Genomic DNA, 9,403 nt, shown 5'->3' on the forward strand with positions numbered 1-9,403 from the left:
CGCTCATTCTCGATGATCATGTTGTGCATGATCACACAAGCGTGCATTATGTATCAAAGCATCTTTTAATCTCAAAATCTAGCCGGTCCTCTCACAATAGCAAATTGGGCTTGCAACGCGCCTGAACAACTCGGTGCTCATCCTAAACCGGCGACGAAAATATGACTCGGGGTATGTGGGATTCTCCGCAAAATAATGCTTGATCAATCTGTTGTGGGCATCGGTCCTATCCCTCCAAATTTTTTGCCGATCCATAACCGAACCACCGTGCTTCGGTTTTTTATTAATATGCATAGCTAGGATCATTGCAAGATCCTCCTCCTCTTCCATATCAAATTCTTCTTCGAAAGAATCATACGACGAACTCATCTACAATGTTGAATACTATGCTATAATTAAAAAACTACAATCAACATGCACGAAATTCATGGCTTTTGAGCAATACATACCTTCTAGGCGTTTTGTCGAACACCTTGCGGGCGCCGAGCGGCAGCGAGCGCGCGGGCACTGTTCGTCGGCGGACCAGCACGCGCGCGGGGCGGCGGGCCTAGAGGGAGCCCGAAGAAAGCGCGCGCGGGGCGGGGATAGCCGGGGAAGCGCCGGAACGGTCGCCGGGTGGCGCGGTCGACGGCGGCGGCGCGGCTAGATGGGGGGTGGGAGGTGCGAGCGAGCGCGTGAGAGTCCAACGCGCGGGAGCGGGCGCAACAAATAAGCGGCCGCGATTGCGTTTCGGCTCGCGCTAGACTACGTATGCCCCGCTGGAGCAACTATTCCGGTTGCGCGCGCGCTAAAAGAAGGGATTTTGTGGCACGGCGCTAGTTTGACGCATCTGTTGGAGATGCTCTAAGCATGCATTGCCGCATGAAAGAGAAGAATTAGTTGAGAGTTAAGACAAACGGGCTCATTTGGAAAGGAGGAGAACACTGCGATCCTAATCAGAGATGACTTGTGGAGGAACCGATCTCGGGCATCGTCTAAAGATCATACGACTGAGAGACAGCCGACGGGCGGAGCGGAGTGGCTGCGCCGTCAAAGATCTTGGGGCGGCAACCGGAGGCTGGGAGAAGGAGCGGCCGGCCCTGTGCGACTGCGATGGTCGCCGGACTGTTTGGGCGGCTGATGAACTGCTTGAGAATGAAGGGCATACCTATGAACTAAGATGAAGGACAATTTTTTTTTCACAGATCTGATTATACCTACGTTAAAATTAACATTAAGAAAAGACAAATCCACCCTAACAGCCAATTACCAAAATGTCCTAGGGAGAAAAAAACTGAGGATCAATAATGACCATCGGATCAGTTATATACTACCAATTATTTTCGGTAGTACAATGCACCGTAAAATGTCTCTTTCTAAAAATTACAGTCTCGGGATGATATGGTCTGACGACGTAAGATTTTTTTGTATCTCAGTTGGACGTTGCGCATACTTCATTGACTAATCTGCACATAGGCGTCAAGTTTGTAGGACTGCCAGCGCAAGTTCCTCTGAAAAATAAATACATACGAACTCTAGTTTGACACAAGTTGCTTTCCATTTCACTATTTCCTGTGTATGTACAGCAATCGGCCGGCGCCATGGACTTCCAACGCGACCCCCCGGATTCTCGGAGCAAGCAAGGGGTCAGAGTCGGCTCAGCCCATACCTCTGCCGCCAATCATGTACGTACGCTCGTTATGTGGTTTAACACAAACGAGAGGCGACTCAAATTGACTAGTAGTATGCCCGTGCGTTGCCACGGGCTTCTGAAATATATTGCTGAAGGTATATAAAATAATCCATGTAAAACATTATAGGAAGAAACAATATAGTATGGACACAATTGCATAATAATTGAAGTCTACTTCACTTGTAATGTAAATTGATAACAAAAAGGCAAATTGACGATGTATACACATAAATCGATGATCCAACTAAAAATATATTACAAATAATTCAAATCTACTTAATGCGCTTAAGAAATTCTCGCACAATATCAAGAAAGTTTTTTTTCTTCATTCGCACGATGCTTGAGCAAGTATAATAAAAACTGTTTTCTCAACTCATACCCGTCATGCAAAAACAATACTAAAACACCCATGCGTTGCTACGGGCTGCTACGGACAACAATGCATATAAATGAGTCAGAGAAACAATTAAAGTCGTATTCACGTCTAAGCTTATTTTTTTCCTCATACGTCCGAATGTGTTCGGACATCAAACGGGCTACTACAGCTGTCTTGATAGTCCGGGTGCCCCAAATCTGGCCCATATATAAGAAAGAAATGTTGCTATCCAGACTATTCGTGATGTTATTTCCAACATGTGAAACCAACACAAAACCGCACCACCACGACACACCCTCTCCTTTTCTCATCGGACCCTACCCTCTCTGCTTTGTTTCCCGCCATAGTGGGCGACGTCCGCCTCACTTTCACCATGACACCCTCTCTCCTTCACACTATACTTCCTCATAGACCGTTAAGGAGGAGTTCCCCATAATGCCTGCCCCGCTCTCTGCCATGATCCCCTCCCCCGTGTCCGTGTGTTTTCACCACTGCCATCAAGAGGGAGGAGGTATTGCGCCGCCTGTGGCGCCCCCAAAGCCAAGAATGCAAATTTGTAAGTAAATATACCAAACCCAACCTCCGTCCTGCTCACTCTTATCACAAAATCCATCAGCTTGTATTTTAAGTGAGTCGGTGATCAACATCGCCGTGGTCGTCCAGCGGCAAGGGATAAGGGCGGCAACCACCTTCCCATCTTAGTGCTAGTACCTCCTGGTTCTATACTGGACCCACCCTTCATCCCAGGCTCTACAACGACAGCTCCACACTCATGTGTTCTCATAGAAAAGAAAGCTATGCATAAAAATGTTCGTCCAGAGCATGAAAAATGTCAATGAAAAATGTCAATGGTTCTCTCCTCTTCCCTCCTCATGCGCACATGCCCGATTCAATCAGATATTAGTGAATAAACCAAATAGATAACTAAACGACATGTCTGAAGCACACACACACACACAACACACACTATATATACATGGTAATACTATTCATCACTCAGGGTGGAGTATAAGTTATTCTTCACCCGAGGTAATATTACAATCGGTTCATAAATAAATTTAATTTGTTTACAGAGGGAGTACATTAGTAGTCTTTTTAGAGATACATGAGTATTTATTCCTAGTAATAGCAATTAGCAACTTGGCATAGTACAACCATAATCTTGGAGCCGTCTAACATTTCGATAATAGGTAGTTGCTATAAATGCAATTATGATGACTGTGTTACGAATTTGCACAGAGCAACCCTTTTACAAACTGAACAAAATAACAAGTCAATCCCATTCACACTACAACTGATTCATGCATTAAGGAATGGCACACAAAGTAAATAGGAATCCAAACTAACAACAAGGGACGACAACATGGATGCTATCTTATTCATTTCGAGGTGGATAGCAACCATATCCGTCGGGATGCATGAAATAGTCCTATTCTTTACAACTTCATAAAAAGCTAGACTTAATCCAAAAATAATTATGAAGAGAGGGTAGTAAGTAAAACTAAGTCATGACTAAACTATTGAAGGGAGAAAATGATTGTTTTTTTCAAAGATAAATAACCCAGTATAATAACCAGTGGCATTGTGCAAGCATCGACAGCAATACAAATAGCAGTAGCCTCTCAATCCTTTGCTATCTCTCTAAAGCTCTCTACTACTCTCTTTTATTCCTCTCCCAAGACCACACACGGCACCAACAACACGCTCAATCTCTCTTCTTCCTCCCAAAATCAGCGGCCACTCTCTTCTTCCTCTCAAATCGAACATAAATAGCCCAGGCACCGCCGACCACCACACCTATCACCTTCCGCAACCGCCTGGCCGTAACTGTTGCAGCTAGCGGGCGTGTGTAGGAGGAAATCAGGCTGCCCCAGCTATAAGTTGAATTGCCCGTTTATTACTGAACCAGAAAATTACATATTTTATATTTGATCAGCAACCTGCTTGGATCATCAAGAAAATAGCTTAGCTTGCCCAAAAGACATGTAAATTGCTAGACGTGTTCAAACTATTATCTACATGAATCTAGACGTGTTGTTGAGGAATATATGAAAATGATACATAGTAAAAGTCATAATTCTGTCCCAATTATCAACTTTTTGTACTTCACATACAAATTTAATTGATAAGAAATAAACTAATCAAGGCAGCCAATTTTTTTACCGAAAAGTCTGTCGGTTAATGTTCTCTTCATCCACCATGACCTACTCTGTTTTCCTGCAAAATCCACAACAACAAAACTAATCTTTGTTTCTATGATGCATGACATTAAATAGATAGCACAAATGGTCAACCGAATAGTCATCTCACGATCCAAGTGGCCAAGCCCTTCTTCCATCTCCTCCCGCCCGGTTAATCACATGCAAGATCTTTATATATAGTTAGAAGCAGATGCATTGCTAGAACTCTTTAATCAATATAACGTTACTATGTATTTCTTTTCTCTTTATCCCTTCTTCCCTCTCCTCCCGCCCGGTTAATTTTCTCTAATTATTTGTTTTCAGTTTTCTTGTCAAGCTTATAGAAAAAAGATCAAAATGATCACATGAAAGAGAAAACCGATTATTTTAGAGTGGCAAAGAAAATTGAAAGATGAGACGATACCTTGATAATAATATGTGCAGATCCACTTGTGCGACTGCTTGGGTCATTGTTCAAATACATTCCCCAAATGGGCTTGCTATTCATGGATCACAATTCAACACTTGCATTACACTTGAAATGGATTTAATCAGTCAAGAATTGTTTAATCACAAAGCATGGCCGACAGTTCGAGTAGTCTAAGGTGATGATATACGAAATTAATAATAATATAGAGCAATTATAATGCCCTGGGTATATATTCCAAACTATCCCGCAGATCTAGGTTGATCCTTAATGGCACTTATACGCAATAGTAAGTGATTTTACTATAGAAATTATAAAAAAGTGATTTGACTACAGTGATTTATTAAAAATATGCTATTATGAGGATCAGATGTGCTCAAACAAGTGTTTTCATCATTCCAATTCCCATTGAACTGATCCTTGATTCTTTTTTTAAGGTAATGTTGAGTAGGAGAGTCTCCTGTATATTTCATCAAGTAGCTGATCCTTGAATCTGGTGCATACCTATAAGAAAGAACACATATTTATGTATATTCCATCAAGTATATGTCAGAAATATTAACAAGCGAAGTTGAATGTAAACATGTGCAGTTTGACCTCAAGTCCCACCATCCTAGAAACAGATGGATCATCATCCTTGTGTATGGAGTGCTTTTCATCCTTGCTCTAGAAACAAATTTGTATATATGATTTTATTCCAGCATACTGCCCCTTGATATGTTTTGCTTATGTAGAAATGCTTTAAAAAATACTCATACAGATTTCGTTCTTTATGTGCTGAAGTAAAAGTAGCTACTATCCATATAAACACAAGTGATTCTGTTCATCTAAAACACATCAGGAAATGTAAAGAAAAGACATATTGGTGAAATTTAGATCTTAGACTGAATATCTGAAACAAACAACAGGAGCAAGTCTCAGTCCAAAAATACTGCCTACAGCTAACATGTTACAGAACATAAAACTAACACATACACCTTATCAACTGGCCACCTAGTCACAGTAGCTCATGTGTTTTTTAAGCTCATTCCTGGAGAAACAAGACATCCACTTTAATAGTAAACTCACACTGTTTATTTTTTCGAAACATGAGCGCTGCTCATATGAAGTAGGATGCATGTACGACATTAATTCAATGTTCAGTTAGTCGAAGGAGAGAGAATGTCAGTGTAAATACACATAGAATCCTATCGGTTCTCAATGTTCCGGAGAAAATGATGTTGGCAGGTTGCTTTCAACATCATTATACCGATGATGTTCTATATAAGACCTCAACCATCGAGCGAGATTAGAAAACGTTGATATTTGGATTTTTATTTATAAAAATTCTTTGAGACCCCCCACATTCCAATTCCCATGAATCATTCAAGTAACCTCTGACCGATAAAATTCGAAATGTTGAGATTAAAAATAAAAACAGTAGAGCAAGCCATTAGATTGCAAAACTTAATAACGAAACATCATACAAATTACGACACCTACAGGATGGAGTAGAAGCTCACCTGGAGCTTAGGTGTTTTGCCCGCCATCTACACTCTGAATAAAATGGATGGCGATGAGCAAGGGGAGGGTCGAGAGGGCAAGCGGAGGAGCACGCGCAAGGGATCAGACCTGCTGCAAATTCCTGCACAAAAGGCGACCCTCTACTTAGTTTCTGTAGATTCAGGCTCTAAAGAAAGTCAATACACAAACCAACCGAGACCATCAGTTTCAAGCTTACTCGAAATAAGAAAATGATACGTGAATAATATCTCTTATAATATATCTAGATTTGTCAAATCCACCGATTGATCAAAAATGGAATATGTTTCAGTTAACGATATCGATAGAAAAATTTCTGTGTGTGCTCAGTAGGCAAAGGATACGCAACATACATGTCCTCTGAAGCTAATGTGAAATCATCTTGAGTAATAGGCAACCACACCATAACAGGATTAATAATTTTTGAAGCAAGCTAACAAAATCTGTGAATAAGTATTACTGTTCAGACGAAGACAAAGGAGAGAAGTAATTATTATTCAAATTTTAGTGTCATTTTGAGAAAATGACCAGACAATAGCATGATTTTAAAAAGTATTTGTGTGCATTTTAGTGTGCATGAACTACTTTGGTTTTCCATTGGAATTTTTTTATGCTTTAGAGCCGCCCCACCTTATTTATTTTTCGTCCTCCGCCATCCAGTGCATATTATCGAAGTATTGTCTCTTCCACAACTCAAAAGAATTACAAAGATTTTCATACAAAGTTTTCAACCTTATAAAATTCTGAACCAGCAACAAATTGACACTTACCTACTATTTTTTATATTATGAAAACACGAAGATAGTCTTGCCCACACACATTTGGGATTTTATCGGTGGATGCAATCAATGTACAAGTCTTCTATTTCTTGGATCAGGCCCAGTCTACATTTTTATCGGTGAAGCTTGTATTTGTTTCTTTTTCGAGAAATGTATGTGCATAAATAGATATCAGAATTATCAAAGTTTAAGATGTGGGAATTATATATATTTCTGGCTATGTTCAACTTTTTTGAAAAAAATATTTTGTCTCGTTGCAACGCACGGGCATTGAGCTAGTGAAAAACAAAATAGCCATACACATTCCTGCAATTTTTAAAATTAATAATATAAATAATATAGTGATAACAAAAATAAATGTTTCTATTATGAATTCATTACCCATCTATACTCGTTGGAATGCCAAACGGAAGTAAACATTGTCATTTAGATATATCGGAATTCCAACCAGACAGCTTTTTTTCGAGTGCTTCTTTGAAATCCCTTGCAAAACTTTGCATGTCTTCAAACATTCATCATCTACTCCCTCCTAAAAGTTATAGGGAGTTACTGGTGCACTTGTCTTCCACAGCTCATTAAAGTGGAACCTTAATATTTACATGGTGTAATGTAACTTCTCGAACTTCATCCTGGCTCATTAACTCCACCACAGAAGCGCAAACACAAAATAATGATTATACTGTGTAGAACAAAGAACAAAAATGACTTCACATGCTAAATAATGATTCTGACAAGGACATACTGTTTTGAGAAGCTGATCAATACTCGTAAGATCTGCAGTAGGTACAGATGTTGCAGAAGTTGATGTACTTTCTGAAGCTTCCCCAAAGATATCACTGTCATTCACCGGGGCAATCAACATAGCCTATTGAGCACATTCCACTAGTAGAAAACAGGGCTTTGGTCCAGGCCGGGTCAGCCCATTAGTCCCGGTTCAGTCTAGAACCGGGACCAATGTGGGCATTGGTCCCGGTTCGTGAGCCCAGGGGGCCGGCCGGGCCACGTGGGCCATTGGTCCCGGTTCATCTGGACCTTTTGGTCCCGGTTGGTGGGATGAACCGGGACCAATGGGCCTCGCATCTGGCCCACCACCATTGGTCCCGGTTGGTGGCTTGAACCGGGACCAAAGGCTCCCCTTTAGTCCCGGCTCATGTCACCAATCGGGACCAATGAGGTGCCTATATATACCCCCTCGCGCAAGAGCAGAGCAGACTGCTCTGTTTTTTCTGGCCGAGGGGGAGAGGGCTTTGTGGTGCTCTAGCTCACCTCCTATGCACATGAGGTGTTCGATGGAATTCCCGAGCCACACTACTTAAGCTTTCTCCTCTCGAAGCTCGACCTCCAAGCTCCATTTTCCTCGAGATTTGTCTAGATTTAGCGGTCCGTCACGCCCCGTCCCCGTCTTCACCACCGTCGATCACCCGCGCCGATCTCATCACCGACACCACCGTGGTGAGCCTCTTGTTCTTATCTTCTTTCTGAAAGGAAAAATATTCTTACTTGTATGTTTATTATTGCATCTTATATAGTGCGATGGTTTTGGTATCCGCCCCCGTCGGCCCTCGTCCTGTCTATGATTCGGATGTGGTATGTATATTATCTTTATAACTATTGGTTCATTTATTGTTTATGAAAATTATGCCGACCAACGTGACATAGATTTTATTTATCTAGGATGTATGTGAATCGGAAATGCCAACCGACCCTATTGTCGAGAGGTTAAATTTAGTTGAAGAAGAAAACAATTTGTTGAAGGAAAAAATAAAAAAAATTGAGGAGGAGAAGATGATATTGGAGTTGCATGTTGAGGATGTCGTCGATGATCACAAGATCAAGATGGATGCAATGCGCTTGAAGATTATAAAGATTAGAAAATATGCCATTCATACCGAGGCTTGGTATCATTATGCCGTTGGATCAATTGTTACCTTGGTTGCGATTATGATCGCATTTGTTTTCGCATTGAAATGTTTTACATAGTTTCAATGTATGGTTTAATTAATTAGATGCTCTGGAGAGCTATATGTTGTTAGATGAGAACTATGTATGCACTTTGGTTTTAATGTGATGATGAAATTCTATTAATTTTGGACACTTAATTATATATAATGCACGCAGATGAACCAGCAATGGATGTACGGTGACAGACACACCCGCGAGTACATTAAGGGCGTGCATGAGTTTCTCGATGCGGCTGAGGCAAACAAGCAGAATGGTTTTATGTGTTGTCCATGCACTGAATGTGGGAATACGAGGTCTTACTCTAACTGGAAAATCCTTCACTCCCACATGCTTTACAAGGGTTTCATGCCACACTATAATGTTTGGACAAGGCATGGAGAAATAGGGGTTATGATGGAAGACAGCGAAGAAGAAGACTACGATGACAACTATGTGCCCCCTGAATACGGTGATGCTGCAACGGGGGGAGCTGGTGAAGATCAAGAG

General features: G+C 41.2%; 1 long non-coding RNA gene across 1 annotated transcript; it reads left to right on the forward strand.

Annotated features, from left to right (window-relative positions):
* The first annotated feature begins 8,269 nt into the window (after nucleotides 1-8,269).
* On the forward strand, nucleotides 8,270-8,989 carry LOC147962062 (uncharacterized). Its single transcript, XR_015610251.1, has 3 exons — nucleotides 8,270-8,407; nucleotides 8,485-8,542; nucleotides 8,630-8,989. It is a non-coding gene; the product is annotated as an uncharacterized LOC147962062 (long non-coding RNA).
* Nucleotides 8,990-9,403: the final 414 nt, after the last annotated feature.

Source organism: Triticum urartu, chromosome 7A (genome assembly GCF_056163025.1).
Source record: "Triticum urartu cultivar PI428250 chromosome 7A, HENAU_Tu73, whole genome shotgun sequence".
NCBI lineage: Eukaryota > Viridiplantae > Streptophyta > Magnoliopsida > Poales > Poaceae > Triticum > Triticum urartu.